General features: G+C 40.6%; 1 protein-coding gene across 4 annotated transcripts in view; it reads left to right on the forward strand.

The window, feature by feature from the left end:
- Nucleotides 1-4720: 4720 nt before the first annotated feature.
- Nucleotides 4721-23301, forward strand: part of Dyrk1a (dual specificity tyrosine phosphorylation regulated kinase 1A) — a 138803-nt gene continuing 120222 nt past the window's right edge. The window contains exon 1 of one of the 4 annotated variants that reach the window (XM_078044645.1): nt 4721-4851. The gene's annotated coding sequence lies outside the window, so the exon portion shown is untranslated. Of the gene's footprint in view, nt 4852-6159; nt 6300-23301 lie in introns of those variants that run through there. The other 3 variants (XM_078044644.1, XM_078044647.1, XM_078044646.1) reach the window with 3 other exon arrangements.

Here is a 23301-nt window from a genome sequence, read left to right on the forward strand (position 1 = left end):
TCTGTGCCAATACCATGCTGTTTTTGTTACAATAACTTTGTCATATAATTTAAGGTGTGGTATTGTGATTCCTCCTGCATAACTTTTCTTACTAAGGATTGCTTTGACTATTCTAGGCCTCTTATTTTTCCAAATGAATTTCATGATTGCTTTTTCTCTTTCTACAAAGAATGCCTTTAGAATTTTAATAGGAAATGCATTAAATCTATATAGTGCTTTTGGTAATATGGACATTTTGACAATATTAATTCTGCCTTCCAAGAACATGGGAGATCTTTCCATTTTCTGAGTCTTCCCCAATTGCTTTCATTAGAGTTATGTAGTTTTTATATAGAGGTCTTTTCCTCTTTTGTTAGATTGATTCCCAAATATTTTTTTTGAGGCTATTGTAAAGGGGATAGTTTTCCTGAGTTATCTTTCAGCTGTGTCATAGGAATGCAATTGATTTACTGGTGTTTATTTTATACCCTAATATTTTGCTGAATTTGTTTATGAATTCTAGAAGCTTTCTGATAGAGTTGAGTCTTCTCAGTAGAGAATCATGTTGTCAGCAAAGAGGGATAGTTTGAGCTCTTCTTTTCCTATTTGTACCCCTTTAATTTCTGCCTTTTGTCTAATTGCTCTGGCTAGGGTTTCAAGGCCCATGTTTAATAGGAGTGTCCTACCTAATTTTCAATTTGATGTACTTGTTTTTCATAATTTCATTAAGGCATTTCCCTCAACCTGGTAATTTTCAGGAAACCATTATATATGTATGAATCAATATATGTAAAGGTGAACTTCTTTTCAAGGCTTGCCAAAATGTTGCAACATATAGTTTCAAGATATTATGAAATGGTGTGAAACACACCTTAACAATTTTATATTTTCTCTTCAGGCTTTATCTTACTATCACAGGAAAAGAAATGTTAATAATAATTTATGAAATGTTAGTGAACATGCTTACATGATAGGAAAGTAATGAACGTTGTCCTTATTAAAAAAAATGGACCATATCTTGTCATAAAAAGACTTCATAGGCAACCTCAAGATGCTGAGAGATGTGGGCAGAGTGCTTTGTTCAGATGTATGGTTAAGAGGTAGGGAGGTGGGCTGAGGCTGGGGTGCCTGCCTTGTACGTGTGAGGCACTGGGTTCAATCCTCAGCACCAATAAAAATCAGTAAATAAAGATGTTGTGTCCATTTACAACCAAAACAAAAAAAAAAGAGGTAGGGAGACTGAGATCTGGGAAGAGGTCTGGGCCAGACTGACTTGGAATAGAGCTGCCACAGACGAGTTTGACTGGGGTGATGGATGCACCACATTGGTGTCCGTATGCTGATCTAACAGCATATGGCTCCCCCACTTTTCCTCTTTATTTTTGGCAGTAAAATTTTTTAAAAATCAATAAAAAGATGATACTGTTGCCTGCATCTCCAAGTGGGCATCAGATATACACAAGGCAGACACAAATACCCAATAAACACGTTTTAAGGACATTAAATGAGGCTGCAGGTGTATCTTGGCGGTGGAGCATATGCTCAGCATTCAAGAGGTTCTGAACTCAATTCTCAGCACCTCCTAAAAAGAAACTGAATGGTCAAAGAAACGCTAATTAAACAAGAGAGTACAGTAAGATGAAGGAAAAAGTTATTCTTACATACTACTTTCAGGAATGAAAACTGGCAAAATCATTTCTGAGGAATATTTTGGCAATATAAATTAAAAGCTTTTAAAGGATACAGGCCTTTATTCACAGAAAATAACTGGACAGGTGTGCAAATATATATATATATATATACAGAGCATGTTTACACCACTTTGTCCTAACAACAAAAATGGAAAACTTCATTTGAAAATAGAGAATTGATTAAATAAATTGTCTCATTCAATGGATAGAAATTTAGTAGCTGTTAAAAAATTATCTAAATTCCAATCAACTGACATAGAAATGTGTTTATATCATAACTTTAAGTAAAAAAACACACCTGTGTTGTGTGTGAGTAAACGCATGTCTCCCTGAGAAGCCTGGAAGGACATACACTAATATAGAATTGTAATAAGGTGTTTTCCTGAGTAATCTCTATGAGTAAGCTTTACCTCTTTACTTTTTTCCATATTATAAAATTGTCTGTAATGACCATATGTTACTTTTGTGTGTTCGTGTTCAGACCTCAGGTGTAGAGAATGAACGTGTGTGTTCATAGCATACTATCACTGTCAGTTTCTATAAGAATCCTCTCATTTTAATTAATTTTGTTTCATTTTAAACTGCTATGTATACATAAATTACTTTAAAAACCAGAAGTCTATAAGAATGGCAGTAGCATCTGATTCTTGGCCATACCACCATGCAGGGATTAATGGTAAATTGTTCACTTTCTTACCTGGTGTGAGGGTCACAGATACATGTATTAGTTTGTCTTTGGAATACATGGTTTATAACTCCCAGCGGGATTCCAACCACTGAGCTTTAGGGCTTAACACAGTCTATCACCAAGAGTGGTTTTGAGGGGTGGGGACCTATCAAATGAAACCATTGTCTTGGTGTGAATCTGTTTTCTTTGGTACTCTAATGACATACCAAAACGATGTGTGGCTTAAACAGTAGAAATTGTCTCAAAATTTTGGAAGTTATAAGTCCAAGATCAAGGTGTAAGCAAGGTTGGTATTCTCTCATGGGTGTAAGCGGGAGTGTTTCATGCCTCTCTATCTGCATCTAGTAGCTTCAGATGTTCCTTGGTTTGTAGATGGCCATTTTGTCCCTGTGTCTTCACATGATCTTCCCTGTGTACATGTGTCTCTATGCCTAAATTTCTCCTTGTTATAAAGACACTAGTTACTGTGAATTAGGGCCCATATAGAGACCTCACTTTAACTCAATTACTTTTGTAAAGATCTTACTTCCATAAAATCTCTCATCCTCATCGTGATATGGTGGAAAGAACAAGGGCTTTGCATTATACTTGGACTTAAATTTTGTCTTTACCACTTCCTGGTAGTATGACCTTGGGAATGTCATTTAACTATTCATGATTTGTTTTCTCATCTGTATATTGGAATGTAATGCTGCTGAGAGGAGTAGAGACACTGGAGAATGACCTGGGAGAAGGATACAATTTGGGTTTTTGCTTTTCCAGGTTAGCATCTGTGAACAGATAAATCTTGGTGAATCTGATGACAGCAAGGATTTAATCATTAAATTGGTATTTGTTCCAAAATTCCTATATATATTCTGTTGTTGGGCTGGCCACAATTTACAGGTTACTTTTAGGTAAAGCCTATATGAAACCATTTAAATGCATTCCAACCAGCACATGATAGTTCCCTGATCAACTCTGGGTGAGGATCCCATGCTGGGGGAAAAGAGGTGCAAATCTGTAGATAAGAAGACCAGCAGTGTCTTCTACTCCTGAATCTTCATAATCTTAAGCTTTTGCATCACCCTGATAATTTCTGAGAGTGTCATATTCTGCCCGGGCTGACCAGAAGATTAAGCAAGTTTCCTTCATTATTGGTAATAAAAATTTGACTCACATTTAATGTAGTGTTAAGGGCTGCAAATGCTAATAAGGGCTGACAGAAGTGAAGCCATGGCCACTGAGGCAGGGAGCTCAAAGAGGGGAAACCAGAGGAGGGAGGAAGGAGCTGGTTGTATAGGTGGAAGTTGGAGCTTGGGAGAAACAGGTAGCAACCTCTGCTTTGAATGGGGACACCCTGGGCTACTTCCTCTTCCTCCAAAACAATTAAATTGAATGTGGACTTTAATTACATTAGCAGGGCAATTTTGAAAATGTCAGCAATCTGAAAGTACTTTTGTCCGGCATGGCAATTTTTTGAAATCATGAAGTCTAAACCAGGTTCAGTCTGATTTCTTTCCAGGCCTGCGCTATTTTGAATGGTTGCCTTAGTGTATCAGTGTTCTAATAATATAGGGAGGAAATTTTGTGGAAAGTCATTTAAAACAGCTTCTATCTTGAACAACACCAGAGACAAGTATTTTGGTTCTTTTAAACAGCTAAGAGTTTATAAGATTATATCTGTTGCATTTGTATTTGTGAACGTCTGAAGGTTAAAAAAAAAAAAAAAAACAACTGATATGGACACAAATAAAAGATGGCCAAACCAAGCTAGGAAATCCAAAGATTAATGCCTTTCGGTGTAAAAGAGTATATACACACTCCCTTTATAGCTATTCATCAACAGCCATTATTTTAAGTTGGTACAAAATACAATTTTTAGCTGGTGGTTCTCTACTAATTACAAAGTAGCCAGCGCAGCAAACTTTGGTTTTAATGCCTGGAGAGCACACCCAGCAATATTTAGCCAGGCAGAAGGGGCAGACTGATTAAAAAAAGAAAGCCATAATAGTTTCGATTGTTAAGGCCAAGTGGGCAAATTAAAAATCTGGGCACTGAGGGTTAGGAAAGACAGGAACAAGGCAGTGAGCTGGACAAGGATACGGTAATAGCACAGAGGATTAATTTAAGGGGCATTCCGATGGAGAAGCAGCCTTTCTGCGCCCAGAAAGGTGGGGAGGGGCTCGCAGGAGATGGAAAAGCACGGGAGAGCGTGCACAGCTTAAAAAAGTTTTTATGATGGCTCCGTCCGTAATTTCGGAAGGCCGGGGCCGGGTGCTGGCGTGATCTGAGCGCGGTGGCGGCGCAGGGGCATCCCGGATCCGGGCGCAGCGTCCGGAATTCCTGAGATGTCTGAAACGCGGAGGCGGCCTCCTCCCCGCCCCCACCGCGGCCTCCGTGGGCATTTTCCGGCGAGGGGGGCACGCGAGCCCTTCCAAGAACAGTTTAAACGCGCGGACGACCGCGGCCGCGCGCCCCCCCGGAGAAAGGCGAGCGCCGCGCCGGAAAGCGGTGAGAACCCCCGACCCCGAGCGTGGGGTGGGCTTCCCGGGTCTTCGCCCGCGGCCGCAGCCCCGGCCCCTCCCCCGCCCGGCAGCCGCGCGCCCCTCCCCCCGGCGCGGGCGGGGCTGCGGGCGCGCGACGCGGAAGCGCGGGGTTCGGGGGCGGCGGCGCGGGAGGCCGCGCGCGCGCTCCCCGGGCCGCAGTCGGCGCGGGCGCGGCGGACGCGGGGCGGGGCGGCCGGGAGGCGGCGGGCGCTCGCGCGCAGACCAGCCGCCGCCTCGCCCCCCGTCCCCTTCCCCTTCCCTCCCTCGGCCGTCCGTCCCCCTCCTCTGCCCTCCCCCGAGCGAATCACGCGCCCTCCTCTGACACTCGTAGCGGGCCCGAGCTCCGAATTTATCCTTCACGTGACCTGAGGGGGTTGGGTGGTTGGCTGGGGACGGAGGGGAGAAGGAAAGGAGGGAACGGAATCTGCCGTTACCCGAGCAACAGGCCCCGCCCGCCGGCTTGGGGCCGGGGGGCGGGAGGAGGACGTCAGCACGTCAGCCGGGGTTTTGCGTTTTGATTGACAGTTGCTATAGCGACCGGGTCGGTCGGTCGCCATTTTGTTGGTTGGTTTTTTTTAAACCCTTTCGCTTCCCGCCCGAATAATAATAAAAAGCCCCATTGGAGTGAGGCGGGGGTGGCGGCGGCAACCGCGGCGGGGGGATCCGGGGAGACTGCTGCCGTCGTTGCTGCCGATCACGGCCCAGGTCGGGCTGAGGGAGCGGACACCCCGAGCGGGGGGTGCGGGCGCCGCCGCCGCCGCCGCCGCTTCTGCTGCTGCTGTTCCTGCTGCTGCTGTTGGTGCCGCTGCCGCCGCCGGCGAGCGGGCGGGACCGGTGTGAGTGTGCGAGTGTGTGTGAGTGAGCGTGTGCGAGGGCGAGTGTGCGCGTGTGTGTGAGTGTGTGCGCGAGTGTCTGTCTGTCTGTGCGGGGACTCGGGGGCGGGCGGTTCGGGCTCTCCTGGCGGAGGAGCCGCTGCCGCCGCCGCCGCCGCCGCCGCCGCTCGGGCCCCGGCGCTTCTCGCTGCGCAGGTTTGGAGCGCGCGCCATTTTGTGAGATTTACAAAATCCTCCTCGGGAAGAAGCCGCCAGGAGCGGCCGCCACTCGGCGCCCGGCCTCGTCGCCGCCGCCCTCAGCGCTGGGCCGGGCCGCGCGGCCCCGCCGCCGGGACTCGGGGCCCGGGGACTGCGGTATTTGCCGGGGAGGGGCTGTCGCCTCCCCGGCCCCGGGCGCCGCTGGAGCCGCGAGCCGGAGAGACACGGAGCGGGCTGCGGCGCGGCCAGAAGCCGGGAACGCCGGGGGCGGAGAGAGCGGCCGGGGCGGCGCTGGCTGCGGAGGCCGCGGCGGAGCGAGGCGCGGGAGCCCGAGGCTGAGACTCACCGGAGGGAGCGGCGCGAGCGCCCCGCCATCATCCCGGTGAGTGTCCGGCCCGGCCGCGACCCCGCCCGGCCGGCGTCGGCCCCCGGCGGCCTGCAGCCGGGCCCGCGCCGAGCCCGGCCGGGCGGAGGGAGGGACCTGCCATTTTAGGAGGAGGCGCCGCCGGCCCGGGGCCGGCCGCCGGGGGAGGGAGCCCGCAGGCCGGGTCCCGGAGGAGAGGCGGGTGCGAGCGCAGGGAAAGTTGCGGAGGGCGGGAGCGGGGGCCGCGGCCTCCCGGGAGCCGGGGCCTGGGGGCCGCAGAAAGCGCCAGACCTTCACTGGTCGCCCGGGCGGAGGGAGGAGGTTGTCTTCCTCCTCCTCCTCTTCCTCCTCATCCTCTTCCCCCAGCTCCTCCCTCGTCCCTCCTCTCGGTCCCCACCAGTGTGGGAACCGCCGGGGTTCTTCGCAAGGACAATGCACGGGTTAAGAAAGATGGGGCTGGCTGCCGGCAGGCGAGGACGCAGGGCCGGGCTGGGCGCCCGCGAAGGTCGGCTGCTCGCCGCCCTCGGGGTCCGCACCGGAGCGAGGGGACGCGGCGTGCTCGGAAGTTGGGCCGGCGGTGCGCGCCTTCCCGGCCCCCGGAGGTGCAGCGCTGACCTGCTTAGAGGCCGGGGAAGCTGGAGGCCGCGAGGGGAGAATTAGGATTGATACCTGTGCATTGCAACAAACTTCACGAGTCTATTTATAGGCACGATCCCACTCCGGCTTGGGAGCCACCAGAGCTGCTGCATATCTCAGCACTTGGCCAAGGCCCCTCCCTAGCCTGAAATAGTTAAAATGGCAAAATTAGTGAGTCAGTGACTTAAACTACTTGTGTGTGCCCTTTCGCCCAATCCTAGATAACCCGAATTCTGTAAGATAGGTGCAGCATTTGAATGCCAGCACCATTTGGTTCTTGTTTTCTGTCCAAATTGTCCGAAAATATCTTATAACATTGTTTTCACACTCAACCTTATAGATTAGTGGTGGGCACTCTTTTCAGACACACATCATAATCCGCTTAACCTACCAGTTGGAACTGTTACCCATTTTACAGATGAGGAGACTGAGTTTAGAGACGGGCAGTGACTCATCCAAGGTCATATAGCTGGGACTCGAGAGAGCAAGGAGTCTGTAGGCATCCTGGGCTCCTGATAATAGGTTATAACTCATTATAAATAACCTGCAAATTTTGGAGCGATTTGTGTGTGATGACTCAGGGTTCTAACCTAGAGATTGTTTCCACGTATAGTTTTTAGTGTGAAGTTATCTGGTTTGCAGGAATGGAAAGGTTGTGGTGAGTTCTCTTACTGAAACTTGTAGGCGCCCCCAGCCCCGGGGAGGGGAAAAAAAAAAAACACCTCTGTTGTCAGTTTTTGAGAGGAAGGACTCAAAAACCATTACCTGGTGCATTTTTATTTTTCACACTTAATTGTAATTCTAGTCATCCTTTGAGTATCATAAGAAAATTTCGTGTGAAATTGTTTGTAGTCTTCGAATACTTAATTTCCTTCTGTGGTCTTTTATATCTTACTTGAGAATGTTAGGAATGAAAATATGTAGTATTTTGATTTTGGGGTGTTTTAATAATTCAGTTTTTAGCTTTTGTTTTCTTAAATTTCTCATATCTTATTCTCTTATTTGAGCTTTAGGGTTATACATAGCAGTTGGACTCATTCATTCTTTAAGAAATAATTTTCAGATTAAATATGAGACTACAACTAAAATTTCATGCTAAGTTTCAAACAAGCATTGGTTAAGAAAAAGTTTACTTATAGTTAAGATTTTTCATGTACACTTCAAGGACCCCACTTTTAGAGGATTTGTTTGGCATAGGCATATGTCCCAATTTGTTTAGACTTCAAACCTTATCAGAAAGTTAGGGACAACTGTTAGTGTCTATACCAAGTTCTCTCCTAAAACTGGCTATAAAGAGCACATACTTACCTCAGAGAGGTAAGAAATTATTCTAGGAAGAAGGATCATTACACCTGGTTAAGGTGAAGGCTTACTTCTTTTATGCTGTGTGGGTATTTAAGAGGGATTTCAGATTTGAAGGAATATACTTAAAAGGAATGATAATTTTTGGTAGGGTCAAGAATGAACTGAAGGATCTAGGGAGGTGTTTTTTATTTTTTGGAATTTGAAGTTTAGGTATAAGATTATTGATGTTTTGTTTTTGCTGTGTTGGGGATTGAACCCACCACTGAGTGCATCTCTAGCCCTAGTTATGAGATTATTTTAAAGACATCTTGGTGAGACCTATTAGAAAATTAATATAGACAATCACTGTGTGTTAGGAATTAAAAAGTTTAGTCCAGTTTGTAGAGGTGCTGACATTTAAGCAGATGAAGATATTCCATATTGGTATAGTGTCTTACTTGGGAATGTGGATAATAAAAATGGCCCTAGATTAGAGAATTTTTTTTTCCCCTTTGCAGTATTGTCTGAGGTCTGTTACTTAGTTCTGTTTATGGAGAGAGATTGTATTTATGACTTAGCGAAATAGGGGTGGAGAGTGGTAAGCGAAACAACGTATTTAGAGACCTTAGGTTTTTATAAAAGTGATGTGAATACTTGTCTACAAAAGCAAAATTCAAGATAGCTTGTTACAGATATAATATACCATTAACTTGGCATATGTTTTATAACTCTACAGACTAAATGTTAATTTGCATTTAATATTGAATATAACTTAAAAAACTTGGAAATTAGGCTGCCCAGAGTTGTTTTTATGTGCATGTTTATGGTTGAAAGGTATCTAGTTATTGGAAGGAAATTTGGATAGCAGTAACTAATCATGAGACAGAAGGAATGATCTTGTGCATGACATTAAAAACAAAACTATAAGAAGATGAAGATTAATTTGTGAAATTTTTGGTATTTGTGATCAGGTGTGTGTCAGTTTGACTTTGCTTTGGCTATAGTTTTCCTCTTACTGCCAAGAGAGTTTTCATATTATATGTGTGCTGCGCCCCGAGCACCTACACACAGCCCCCCCACCCAAGCAATTTTTCTTTTCTCCTACCCCAAGAATAAACTTAACTGTCCAAACCCAGCAAAAACCAAGAACTTCCAGAAAGTCTTTATCAAGTTCTTGATTTCCCAGATTTTATTAGTTTTATAATTTTGTGGTATTCCTGAACAGTAATTTAAACTGTGGGCTAAGACTGTTTTTACTTTCTATTGAGGAGTGTTTTGGTGGTTTTACTATTGTCTGTTTTCAATTAAAAGTAAAGATATTACTTGAAACTATCAGACATGAAACTTGACACCATACATTTTGCCCTGTGAAAGTTAATTGTGCAACTGGTATGATAGCATTTTATATATATGGAATGGTTAGGTCTTTAGAAGGACTTCTGACTGTGGGTTATCTTGCCCATCAGGCACTTTTTTGAGGTAGAGAATTTTAGATTAAAAACTTGGGGGGCTTAAATTTTGTGTTTGATTGCTTGGGAAGAAATCATCAAATTCTTTTAAGTTGCCTAAAATCTCACCTCTGTTGCTCCTAATTGAAGAAATGTTTTGAAATCTTGCCTCATGTCAAATCTATAATGTTAAGCTGGAGTTTAAAGTTTACCATTGGGTGTGTGAAACTGAAACACACACTTATGTGACTAAAATAATGAATATAAGGTTCATATTAGGTATTAAAGTCTAGTTTTGTTTAATATAGTGGATACAGGTAACTTTGGTTCCATTTTTTTTTTTTTTGGAAATAAGAAAACAGTGACTTGGAAATATTCTGTTATATAAATCAGCTAAATATTTTTAAAAAGTTGTTCTTTTGTTTTGAAACCCTTATTCCAGAGTTCTTTAACAAGTTAAAATTCTGTATTGGAGATAATATCTTCTGTGAAACATCTAAAATTATGTGGTTTCTTGTAGACATACTTTTTGCTAATATAGAACCATTTTGGTTTTTTGCTGTTGGTTCTTTCACCAGAGCTATGTTTCTTCTTTTTAGAAAGTGATTTTGAAACTTTATATTACTGTAAGTTTTGACAAGATTTATACATACTTTTTTGTTTGTATGCTTGAGGAACATATGCTTATATCTAACGTACAGTGAATAACAGTTTAAAAATCTTGCTGATGAATCATTTTGAATTTTTTCTCCCCATAATTGTATTGCTTAAGTTGACTTTTTTTTTGGCTGGGGGCAGGGAGGAGTGCTAGTGAACTGGTTTGATATGGAACAAAACTGATTTTCAATATCAACTCTATAGCATCCCTGTTAATTAGGTAAACCCCCTTTTTTGTGTGGTCATAACATTTTTATTGAAAAGAGTTGATTTGATTACTAAAAATTTCATGGATGCTTGTAGTTTGCGTCTTGCCACATGTGTTTGGACAAAAAGATGCTCAAACTGTGACAGCTATCCCAAATCTTCTTGATCTTTAGATATAGGTAGCAATTGAGGAAGCATGACACTATGGAGAGACGGCTGTCTGTGAGGTGAGCAGAGATTTCCAGCTAGTCAGATCTGGAGTCTCTACAGGTCTGCTACTCTTTGACAGTGTGACTTAAGTACAGCGATTTCACTAAGCATATTTCCTCATCTGTGAAGAGAGGTTGATGGTAGTTACCATAGGGTTCTTGTGAACATGTCTTTCTCCCCTTTTCCTCCACTTTTTATTTATACTCATCCTTATGATTTCAGCATAAATACTACTTCAGAGAGGCCTTCCCCAAACCCCAGTCCAGGTAAGGTTCCTTGGCCATTCATTAATGTTCACATCTGTTATTGCAGATCACTATATAATCAATCAATTATGCTCAAGTGTAAAATTATTAATTTAATGTTTGTCTCTCCCTCTCCATTAGATTATAAGGTCCATTGGGATAGCAGTAAGTGTTTCTTGTCACAGCTGTAACTCCAGTGCCTGTCACATAACAGGTGCAGATAAATATATATGTTCATGGAAAGAGGAGCCTGTGCACCAAATCCTGCCTCAGGACAACTCCTTAGCTGTTCATGGGCAAAACAACTTCTCTATGCCTCATCTGCCCTACTCAGTATTTTCAGGATGTGAAATGAGATAGTTCAATGAGTGTTATTTTTATTTTAAGTGTAAAATGCTGTATAAATAGAAGATGGTTTAGTAGCAATAATCTTGGTAATGGGATTATCCAATAGGAAGCTTTATTTTGATTTAAAGTAAGAATTTATAATAAGAGGATAACTGAGTTGTTAGGGATTACTATTTTTTATAAATTAGTTAGAATTTATATATGCATAATTTAGAATGCAGATTTAGGCCTGTGTTTGAATAAATAACGGCGACTCAAACAAGAAGTTTACTTTTCTCTTATAAAACAACAGTGTGAGTAATATGCCCAGTGGTGCTCAACTGTAATCCCAGTGACCAGGGAGGCTAAGGTGGAAGCTTTCAAGTTCATGGCCACCCTCAGCAACTTAGCAAACCCTGTCTCAAAATTAAAAAAAGTAAAAAGGACTGGGATATGGTTCTGTGGTTAGGTACCCCTGGGTTCAATCTCTAGTACCAAAGAGAAAACAAAAAACCCAACAGTATTAGTAGGCCTGTAAGGTACATTGGTATTTTATGGCTCCAAGATATGGGGAACCATGGTTCCATCTTGTTTTCCGTGTTTAAAGAGTTAGCCTTTTGTTTATAGTACAGGGAAACGCTTACCAATCCACGGTCCAAGAATAGGTTATGGAGAAGGCCTATCTCTTCCCTTTAAAGACAAACCTGGAAGTTGCATATGTGACTTTTGTTTACATCTCGTTGGGTATGATGTGGTCATATTTAGTCATGTGTCCATATTTAGCTGCAAAGGAAGCTGGAATATGTGGTCTTTGGTAGGATAATTGGCAGTAGAAAATCTTTTTTACTGAAGAAGGGCAGGATGATGGGAAATTAAACATTGCTTGTCATACTTCCAAATGTTATGGAAGTAACTTTGAGAAATAAGTAAATTTATTGCATTAACTAGTAAATTTTATTTTCTGAATTTGGTTATTAATCTTTTGAACTGTAGTAAGCAAGTTCAGATAGATCACCAGTTATGCAATATATATCTCTATAGACAGAATAGAAAGATATGTCTATACTTTTTGAATAAAGGGATTTGGGGCCTAATAGCATATGGCGTCTTACACTTTATTTCCTGAGAGAACATGTTTTTTTTTTTTTTCCCAGTACTGGGATTGAACTCAGGGGCACTCAACCACTGAGCCACATCCCCAGCACTGTTTTGTATTTTATTTAGTGACAGGGTCTCACTGAATTTCTTAGTGACTCATCTTTGCTGAGGCTGGCTTTGAATGAAAAATCATACTGTTTCAGCATCCCTAACCGCTGGGATTACAGGTGTGCACCACTGCACCCAGCTAGAACATGATTCTTTATAGCTGGGATTATGTCATGGAAGTATTATTTAGAATCTGAGTTTCTGGAGTTAGTTTTAGTAGTCTCCTGGACCATAGTGTATATGTATTTCTGGTATCAGGTAATGCTAGACTAACACCTGAATCTAGTCAAGATTTCAGTAAACGTTGGAGTTACTGTACTGTGTGTTGTAAGAATGATAGCAGTGATGTTTAAAAATACATTGATTATCTAGAATCTTCCTCTAATTTCCATGAGTTTGAAGAAAGAAGATTTAGGATACCTTTGAAGTATGTTATTAGATCTAATAGGCACTTGGGAAAGTGAATGATTCTCAAAATTATCTTCTGGAGAACTTGTTAAAGTTGTGGAATTCCCAAGCTCAGATGCTTTTTTTCCCTGTAGGTTTGGGATAGTGCTTTGGAATCTGCTTTCTTCATAAGGATCCAAGGTAATCTTGACACAGAGGAACATTTTGAGAAACATTGATGCACTTCATTTCTTTCATATTATAGAATGAAATGGATGCAAACAAGCTAATTGACTAACCAATGTATTAGAATAAGTAGGCCTGGGACTAGCTGTTTTTTTCTTCTTTCTACAAAAGGAATAGAGTACAAGGACTATAAAGTGCATTGGGGTCTTTATAAGGGTAGCTGTTTTTCTAAAATCTGTTGCTTTTTATGATGTAATTCCTAGTGAATGGTTGGCTCACTTAATTTTTCTTTTAGTCCGATAGAAAAATAGCCTGAGTCAGTCAAATGAATATTTAAAGGTAAGAAATTGAAGGTTTTAAATAAGGTATTGTTAGTGTTAGCACTATAGTGGGCAGCATTACAAGGTAGATGGATAGGTAGGTACTTGGCATGATTAGAAGGAACAAAGGCAAGTCTTGTCCCCAAATTATTACTTTCCTTTTTATCTGGTTGCTTGCAGTTTTCATTGTTGGAAAATCATTCCATTAAATTAAAGTAAGAGCTGAATTCCCTAAAGTGGAAATATTTCCAGAGGAATATTCTTTACCTCTTATAGGTTAACATTTTTATCAGTAAAAATCAGGGATTGGTACCTGCACTAAGAACTTTTGGGAGAGTGGGAGAGAAGAGTGAGGCACATGTGCCCTTCCCTGAAGAATGAAGGGTAGGAGTAAGAATGATCAACTTTTGGAATAGTCATGAGAATGTTCACCTGAGGCTTTTCTGGTGGCCCAAACTGGTAACATTAGCCTACCTTACGATGTTTCCTATCACTGAGTTAGTGAAGGCACTGAAGACAATTCTTTCAAGAACCCACTGGGCTTTGATTAATATTGTACAAATGTGAGTGTCCCATTTTTCAGCATCTTATTGCTTATTTAGGACTTCTATTTGATCAGTCTTACAACATATTAAATGTAAAATATCAAGGTACAGTTCTGATCACCTACAAAACAGTAGTTTTTTTTTAATATTTATTTTTTAGGTGTAGATGGACACAACACAATGCCTTTATTTTTATGTGGTGCTGAGGATCGAACTTGGGTTCTGCCCGTGCTAGGCAAGCGCTGTACTGCTGGGCCACAATCCCAGCCCCCAAAACAATAGTTTTTAAAGATCAATAAGTAATACATACTCACAGCTTTTATTTTTATTTTTTAAAAGAATCTCTATGGAATGATATCAGATTATCCCCCTTTCATTCTCCATAGGTAATGACTGTTAACAAAAGTTTTCCTACTAGAAATGTTCTGTGCATATGCATGTGTAATTATATGTATAATATACTTTATATATATATATATATATATATATATATATATATAAATTTCCAAAATTGGCTTGAGGCCACTTTGTTTTTAAGCACATAGATTTGAGAGAGAGAGAGAGAGAGAGAGAGAGAGAGAGAGAGAGAGAGATAGTTAGTTAGTTTGTGTTTATGTACACAGTATCTATGCACTTAAGACCAAAAGCATAATAAGTATACAGTTTTGCAACTAATTACTTGATCTATCTTAGATATATTCCCTTATTAGCTGACAGAGCTTCCTTGTTGTTTTTAATGGTTTGGAAGTCTTTTCTCTTATTGGATGTACCTTATTTTATTTAGGCTCCATTAAAGGGTATTTAAGTTTCCATACTTTTCTTCTTTTAAATGAAGCCGCAGTGTACTTTTTTGTACATATATTTGTAATTGTGACCTGTGACTATCAGCTGTGGGGTATATATTTATCAGGGAAACTGTGCACCTATGGCCATTTGAATATGTATTGCCAAACCATTTTCCAAAAGATAGCCCCAATTTGTACTTTCACCACCAGTATCTGAGAGTGCAGTTTTCTCATTCTGACCAACACAGGTATTCTCAATGTTTTATATTATTGTCATTTTGATAGCTGAATAATGTCTAATTGTTTGGATTTGAGTTTCTTTAATTCTGACTGATATTGAACACCTTAGATTGTATCATTAGTTTTTTGTTTTAAATAACAAAATACTCATTCTTTTTTTTTTTAAAATATGGTTTTAGTTGTAGATTGTCACAGTGTCTTTATTTTTATGTTGTGCTGAGGATTGAACCCAGGGCCTCACGCATGCAAGGCAAGTGCTCTACCACTGAGCTACAATCCCATCCCTCATTCATTTTTTTAAAAAATATTTATTTTTTTAAATTGTAGTTGGACACAATACCTTTATTTCATTTATTTATTTTTATATGGTGCTGAGGATCGAACCCAGGGTCTTGCACGTGCAAGGTGAGTACTCTACTGCTGAGCCACAACCCTAGCTCCACAAAATACTCATTCTTGGTCAAATATATAGTTAAAATATTTTTTGGTTTCCTTTATTCTGTTGAATGAAAAACTGATGTCTTGATACGTTGTTAGTGCCTTCAGGAAAGGGGACTCTTGTTCCTGTTGCAATTGAATAAATGGTTGCGTGTGCTGTATAAGATAAGTGAAATGGTGGTAGCTTTTGACTACAAGTGAGTGAGATTTGGGTACCTCTGATAAATGTGTGCTTACAGGGAAAATGAACACAGGCAAGACCATGGCTGCTAATAGATAGAGGTGTTGACATATGAAGAACTAGAGCACAAGGTGGTAAGTCAGTTCTAGAAATTTGAGCATGGTTGTGAAGGAGTTGGGACTAGATGGTTGTGTGTGTGTCTTTTTTTTTTTTGAACCTGGGATTGAATCTAGGGGTACTGAGCACATCCCCAATCCCTTTTATATTTTATTTAGAGACAGGGTATTGTTGAGTTGCCTAGGGCCTTGCTACGTTGCTGAGGCTGGCTTTTGCCTCAGCCTCATGAGCTGCTGGGATTACAGGCCTGCACCACAGCGCCTGGTGGGACTAGATCTTGAAGAGCTTTTTATGGTAGAACCTGTGGACTTCACAGTCCATGGGGGAGGTAATGTGGGCAAGCTGTGTTGGTGGGGGACATAAAGAGTGACTTCAGAGAGTGACAGAATGTGCCTGGGGCATGAGGAGGGTTGTGTACTCAGAAAGGGATAAGGAACAGTTGTAGTGGAAAATGAGAATGAAAGTTTCTCTGCAGGGGCCTGGTGACAAAACAGTGGATTAGAAGAGGTGACACTAAGAAGGGAGGTTCAGAAGATGTAGAGGCACAGGGAATAACAAGTGGTAAAAAGATAAATAGGAATGCCTTCAAAATTCTTAATTATATTTTAATTTTCATCAGAAAAAAGTGAATATTTCTGAGTTTAAACAGCAATGTAGGGGCTGGGGATGTGGCTCAGGCGGTAGCGCGCTTGTCTGGCATGCGTGCGGCCTGGGTTCGATCCTCAGCACCACATACCAACAAAGATGTTGTGTCCGCCGAGAACTAAAAAATAAATATTAAAAATTAAAAAAAAAAAACAGCAGTGTAGCCAAGTTTCTGGAGGTGGAAAGGAAGGAATTAAGCTGGTGCATGCTTGTAGGCCAGCTACTTGAGAGACTGAGACTGGAGGATTGCTTGATCCTGTTTGAGACCACCTGGACAGTAGCAAACCCCTTCATCTTAAGAAAGAGAGAACTGAGCATTTGTGGTAGGATATTAAAAGGTCCTATCTAGATGTGGTGAGACACACCTGCAATCCCAGCGACTTGGAAGGCTGAGGCAGGAGGATCCCAAGTTCAAGGCCAGCCTCAGCAATTTAATGAGACCCTGTCTCAAAACAAAAAATAAAAAGGGCTGGGGATATAACTCTGTGGTAAAGCATCCTTGGCTGAAATCCCCAGTACCAAATAGTTAACAATAACAAAAACCAAACCCAAAACAAAACAAAACAAAAAATCCTAAAAGGTCCCAGAAGTGGGACAGTTGAGAATATTTCCTGCTGAGGACCTGAAGGAACCTATAAAGAACCAAAGACAGAATTTTTATTGTAGATCAGGCCTTCCATTAGAAACAGTTAGAAACAATTTGCAGCACCATTAAGGATGAGCTGAAAAGTGGGCAGTGGGAGAAGGCAATGTTCAAAGCTATGAATCTGGAAAGGAAAAAATTGTATCATAATTTATGGTTTGGAAAATGTAGAGTAGCCAAGCATGTGAGCATGTAATTTATTCTGAATATCTTAGTATTTTCCTGAAAGACATATTTTGTTTATTTTTTACCTTACTTTTCATCTTATGGGGTGATAGAACTATTGTTGAGCACCTACTAACGTGAGGCTTGGGAATCAGTTCTAAAATAAAAGTTACCACGGTCTTTATGATCATGGGAGTTGTGTTCTGGTGGGTGAATATTTAATATCTCCTGTGTAGGCTTAAGGACCCAGTCTAGAGTAGACAATTAAATTCTGATTAAAGGGAACACAGAGTCTATGAAATTGGATAATTTTTGATGTTACTTTTTGAAAGTCAAAAAATGTTTGTCTTATTTTAGAGTTCTTTTGATAGTTAATTTTGAGTTAAAAGCTTATTTGGAAATAAATAGGACTCTAGTTCTTTAGTCAAATACTGTCCTTAAAAATTTGTTCTGATTATTTTCCCTTGAAAAGAACAAGTTTCATCACAGTGTTGATTTTTTATTTTACCTTTACACCAAGTACATTCGTTATTGGTAGACATTACTTTTGTATTATAAAATATTATTTTGTAAAGTTTTTTAAAACAGCATTTCTAAGAAAACCAACAGAATCTCATTGAGTATTTTATAATACATTTTTATTTTTTTCTATTTTCTTATAACGGTTCTGTAGTACAGTTCACAACATTGTAAATCTAGGTAAATTTACCTAGGAATTGGCCTGAAGGCCTACAGTTACTCAGCAGTATTAAGAGTCGGCTGTGCAGGAGGAAGAAATTGAAGGCAGGAGTTTAGGATTCATGGCAGTTTGGAAAAGGACTGCTTGCTGCATAAGACAAAGAAATAGATCTGTGAAGGATATGGGCATATAGGGAAGGATTGAATGAACAAAATTGGAAGAAGGATATGAGTTACTAGATGAGCAAGAATTCTCTGTTCTTAAGGAAAAACAAAAACAAAACAACTCTTTAATGATATATTATGATTTTCAGGGTAAAGCCCAAACTAGGCGTAGAAGGTATGAAGCCCCCTGCCTCAATGATCTGGCCTTTACAGTCTCATCTGGCAGGTCTCAGGGTCATATGAATGGACTGGTTCCCTGTTTTTGCATGTGCTACTTCGTTGGTCTGGAATCATCACCTCTTTTGGTCAACTGCTTCTCTCCTTCCACTTTAGCTTAGATGTCTTTGTCTGGGAAGGTTGTCCAGCCTTCCTGAGTCAACTCTTAGTTTTTAAAATTTTATGACTCATTGTTCTCTTGCCTCTTAATACTTATTAGTAATCTTTTAAGTGCTTATTTGATTAATCTTCTGCAGAAATGAGGAAGCAGTGATCTTTTGCTCTCTTTTGCAGTTTCAGGGGTTGCCAGAGTGCTTGACTTATAGTAAACCCTAAATAATCACTTGTTGGATGAATTGGTGAACTCTCTGTTTTGATCTTTATTATTGGTCTCACAGACTGAAGGACTTTAGCAGGGGAACATCTGCATTTGGATAAGAGCTGAATAGGGAATATGGGAGCCTTGAGGAAAAAGGAAAACGTAAGACTTTTTAAAGACAGAATTAGAAAGCTCTGTGTAGTTTCGTAGAAAGGGAAAATTATTGTGGATTAACATATATGAATGTCTACATTACATTGAGAGCTAGCTGTTGTGAATGTGAAGTGGAAAGATTGTGCCATCTATATTAAAGGAGTACATCATTTTAGTAGTTTATTGAAATTGGTACAGGTCTTAGTAGTCATTTGGAGTAGTTTTAAATTGTGGCAAGGGATCAGCTTGGATATCGTACTCTTCATTCTTAGCCAACACATCGAAGGTCATTCAGTGAGTAGATCTGAAATGTAGATCCAGCATTTGCAGTAGCTCTCAGTTGCATATTTAGAATAAGCTCTAGCTTTAATTTCATTTAAAAAGTGACAAAAGGGCTGAGGTTGTTGTTCAGTGGTAGAGCACTTGCCTGGCCTGTGTGAGGCACTGGGTTCGATTCTCAGCACCACATATAAATAAATGAATAAAATAAAGGTCCATCATGGCCTGGGGTGGTGGCTCAGCAGTAGAGCATTCGCCTCACCCGTGTGAGACCCTGGGTTCAATCCTCAGTACCACAAAAAATAAATAAGTGAAATAAAGGTATTGTATTCAGCTACAACTAAAAAAATAAATATTAAAAAAAAATGAAGGTCCATCAGCAACTAAAAAGTGTGTGTGTGTGTGTGTGTGTGTGTGAGTGAGAGAGAGAGAGAGAGAGAGAGAGAGAGAGAGAGAGAGAGAGAGAAAGAAGTTTAAAAAGTAGTTTGGATGTTTTTTGCTTTTACTTCCAAGTTCAGATGACAGAGCAAGAATGAGGGAGTTTATTCTACAGACAGGTTTTCGGAAGAATGAATTCTGCTACTGGAGTTAGAAAATTATTGAAGCTATTGATCTTGTCAGGTGAATGAGCTTTTTAAAAGCATGTAAGGGATTTGTTTCAATGTAGTTTCATAATTTTCTTAGCGACTAGTTTCTGTAATATTTGGAAATACTATACTATGTTCTGTATTTGGAAAAGCAAATATTCAGATAATTTGTTGAAGATCTCCCCTCTGTGGCCTGGCCCCGTACTAGGCCTTTGGGACATAGCAATCAGGTGGATGTACATAGTCCTTGCCATCCATAAGCTTTCAGTATAGTCAGAGCTTGCTGGAGAAAAATATAAGGAGGACATGGCTTGTGGCGTAGATATGGTTCATTAATTAATTTATCCATTTTGGAACTTAGTTTTGTTGGCAACATTTTAGACTACTGTAACCTACTTGATGATTTATCTCTGGCACCTTGGAGAATGGGGATAACATTTGCAGTATCAAGGTAAAATAAAAACTTGGTTGTTCAGTTTGTTGATAGTTTTATTTTTTTAAAATGTGTTCATGTAAATCTGAGTTTCTCTTTAAAAATAAGCCAGTATTTAGTAATACTAACAGTAGCTTCTGTTAATCAGTTATCTGCTATAGGCCAGCACTGCATATATTCATTATGGGTTATTTTTATATTCTAAATAACTTTACAAGTTGATATTATTTGTGTTTCAATATGCTAGAAAACTTAAGATTCAGGGAAGTATATTTGCTTTATGTTAATCAAAGTAGGTTGCATATTCTGCCTCTAGGAAATAAAAAGCCCAGTGAACAATTAATTGTCTACAGTTAAAACATTTAAAGAGAAAAGAAAGAGAAGCATTAAGCTTCTGTAACCCATCAGTTGAAGAACTAGATTATTTTGACATGTTGGCATTGATGCCTTGTGCTACTTGTTGATTGGTCTTTTGGATGATATACAAAAATAACATTTTTCTGGATTTGGAGAATAATTTAGGAGTCTTGGTGGGGGGTAGAGATCTTCCATTATGGAAGTCAGTTGCTCACTTTATCTTCCTGTTAGGATGTCATCATGTGACCTGTGGTCTTCTCTCTTACCTGTGTCTTCCAACCTCAAAAGAAGGTGGTTTGTAGAAGCAGGAAGAATCAGCTACATCTTTTTTTTTTTTTTTTTTTTTTTAAGAGGCGACAGTGACAGAGATTCTAGTTGCAACATTTTGTTTTTGTTCTTAGTGGTATTAGTACAAACTACAGTGACTGAATCTTGTGTTGTCTTCACTGTAGGAGATCTGAGTTTTGGGTGTTCTTGACTATGTAGCCTTCCAGCCTGTTACATCATGGGGTTTTCTGTGAGTTGCCTAATACACTTTTATAACTTACTTTTTGGTCTAAACAAAACCAGAGCTAGTTTCTTTTGTTTTGCAACTAGAACCTTTACTTAGATGGTGCTAATTTAAGTATTAAATGATTCAAAAACTCTCTAGAGTCAGACTTTCTGCTTCTAATTAGAATTTATTAATGAGAAGAGTTCACAGCATATATTAAGTGAAATATTTGGCAAAATATTTGGCTAATTGGTTTATTAATTTGCTGAATTTGAGTGCCTATTGAAGGCTAGGATATGTACTAGGTGAGGATATGAGGTGACAAGATAGACCAAGATCCCTGTACTCACAGAGCTTACATTCTATTGTAAGATGTAGAATAAAGAAGAAAGCAGATATCATAATTAGAAAAAGTGACAAATGCTGTGAAAAAAAATGAAGATGGTGTGTGTTTAGGAGTTACATCTCATAAACATTTAGTGTCAAGAAGTTGTGACTAGTCAGGCACGGTGATGCATGCCTGTGATCCTAGTGGCTCCGGAGGCTGAGGCAGGAGGAACTTGAGTTCAAAGCCAATCTCAGCAAAAGCGAGGCACTAAGCAACTCAGGGAGACTCTTGTCTCTAAATAAAATTCAGAATAGGACTGGAAATGTAGCTCCATAGTTGACTGCCCCTGAGTTCAGTCCCCAGTACCCAAAACAAAACAGAAGTTGTGACTATAAGTTCTGAATTTACCCTCATAACACAAACATCTAGAAAACTGGTGGATGAAAACTGTTTTCAGATGTTGAATAATAGGTAGCATAGGACTATGATTCTGACAGATGGCAAATGAATGAAGTGATTGCCCAGCTTTCTGTCTAGAGGCAATTTTCAGACCTCAGTGCAGAAAGGAGGGTGACCCCAAATATAACCATGTGGTTTTACTGAAGTTGGGGGAACAAAGATTGGAGTTGTGGGAGACCATGAGTTTCTATTTTGATGAGCAAAGTTCTAGGGAGGAGGGAACTATGCAGAAGAATAGTTCTACGCAATTACTTAGTGGTCCCCTTGTTTGAATGACACTTAGTCTGCTCAGGTATTGGGTATGATTTCATAAAGGAACATTTTCTGGGGAAGCTGTAAGCAGTGCAATTCTTAGAACTTAAACAGGACTGAGGACTATTTGAGTATCTTCTAGCAACGAGGAAAGATCTCATTAAATGCAGGGTTTGTTGAGACCCCCCCAGAAGGGCTAAACTAAAAAGCTTAAAAGTGAGCCTCAAAAGAAACAAATGAATCTGAAAATAATGCAGTTATGATATAATGTTCAACACTCTAAAGAAATATTATAGAGCCTAACACTCAGCCAGGCAACATATCCACCACCCAGTTAAAAATTCCTGAATATATGTAAAGAAGCAAGTTAATGTGACTCAGGAAATCAGTCAATCAACAAATCTAGAACTGACACAGATGTTAGAATTAATAGATAGGACATTAAGGAAGTTATTCAGAAATTTAGGCAGAAACACGGAAGGGATGAAAAAAGACCCAGACAGAGTGGTGAAAACTAGGCACAGCATGGCATGGCATATTAGATAGAAGAAAAAGTTAAATGAACCTGAACATATAGAAGACTCAGTAGACACAGACAGATGACAGAGATACGGAACTACAGATAAGAGTTGTTAAAATGATTATAAAATGCAGGATTAGGTCGTGGTTAATGTTTTCATCTTGGTACATGATTTTTGCTTAAGAATAATTGTGTCTACAGCCTGAAGTTGGCTTTGTGTGTAGTTAGAGTGGCTGACAATAAGTATTCCAGCAGAATAGCAGGGTGTGGTGGAAGAACTTAATTATGCAACAGGTCTGTGTTTCTCTCACTGTATACCAGTATCACCACAAAGTTACTGGCTTAAAACACATACATGCATTTATCATCTCACACTTTTTGTGGCTTTGTTGGGAACAGGTTAGTTGAGTCCTCTGCTTAAGAGTCTTTGGAAGCTGTAAAGATTTTGGCCGAGCCAGTAGTCTTATCTGAGATTTGATTGGGGAAGATCTCTTCCAACTTTGTGATGGTTGGCAGTATTCTGTTCATTGTGCATTATCAGACTGAGGGCCTCAGTTTCTTGCTGCCATTTGACAGGTATCTGCCCTGAATTCTTTGCCATATGGTCTTTTCCTGCATGGCCACTTTCTTTCACAAAGTCTGCGAAGGAGAGTCACCATGGCAATAGAGGTGTGCAGCCTGTGTCTCAGGGCTGTGGAAATGATGCCCCATAACCTTTGCGATATTCAAAAGCAAGTCACAGGTTCTGCCGACACTCAAGGGGAAAGGTCTGAATACTAAAAGACAGGGTCTTGGAGATACCAGAGAGTTTGTCACAGAAAGTGTTGTGTGGTGGGAAAGAGCACATCCTGTGGAGTCTGATCTCTGTGCCTGGCTTTGAATCTTAACCTTTTTTCCCCCCCAGTTGTA

Source organism: Ictidomys tridecemlineatus, chromosome 3 (genome assembly GCF_052094955.1).
Source record: "Ictidomys tridecemlineatus isolate mIctTri1 chromosome 3, mIctTri1.hap1, whole genome shotgun sequence".
In the NCBI taxonomy this organism is placed as follows: Eukaryota; Metazoa; Chordata; class Mammalia; order Rodentia; family Sciuridae; genus Ictidomys; species Ictidomys tridecemlineatus.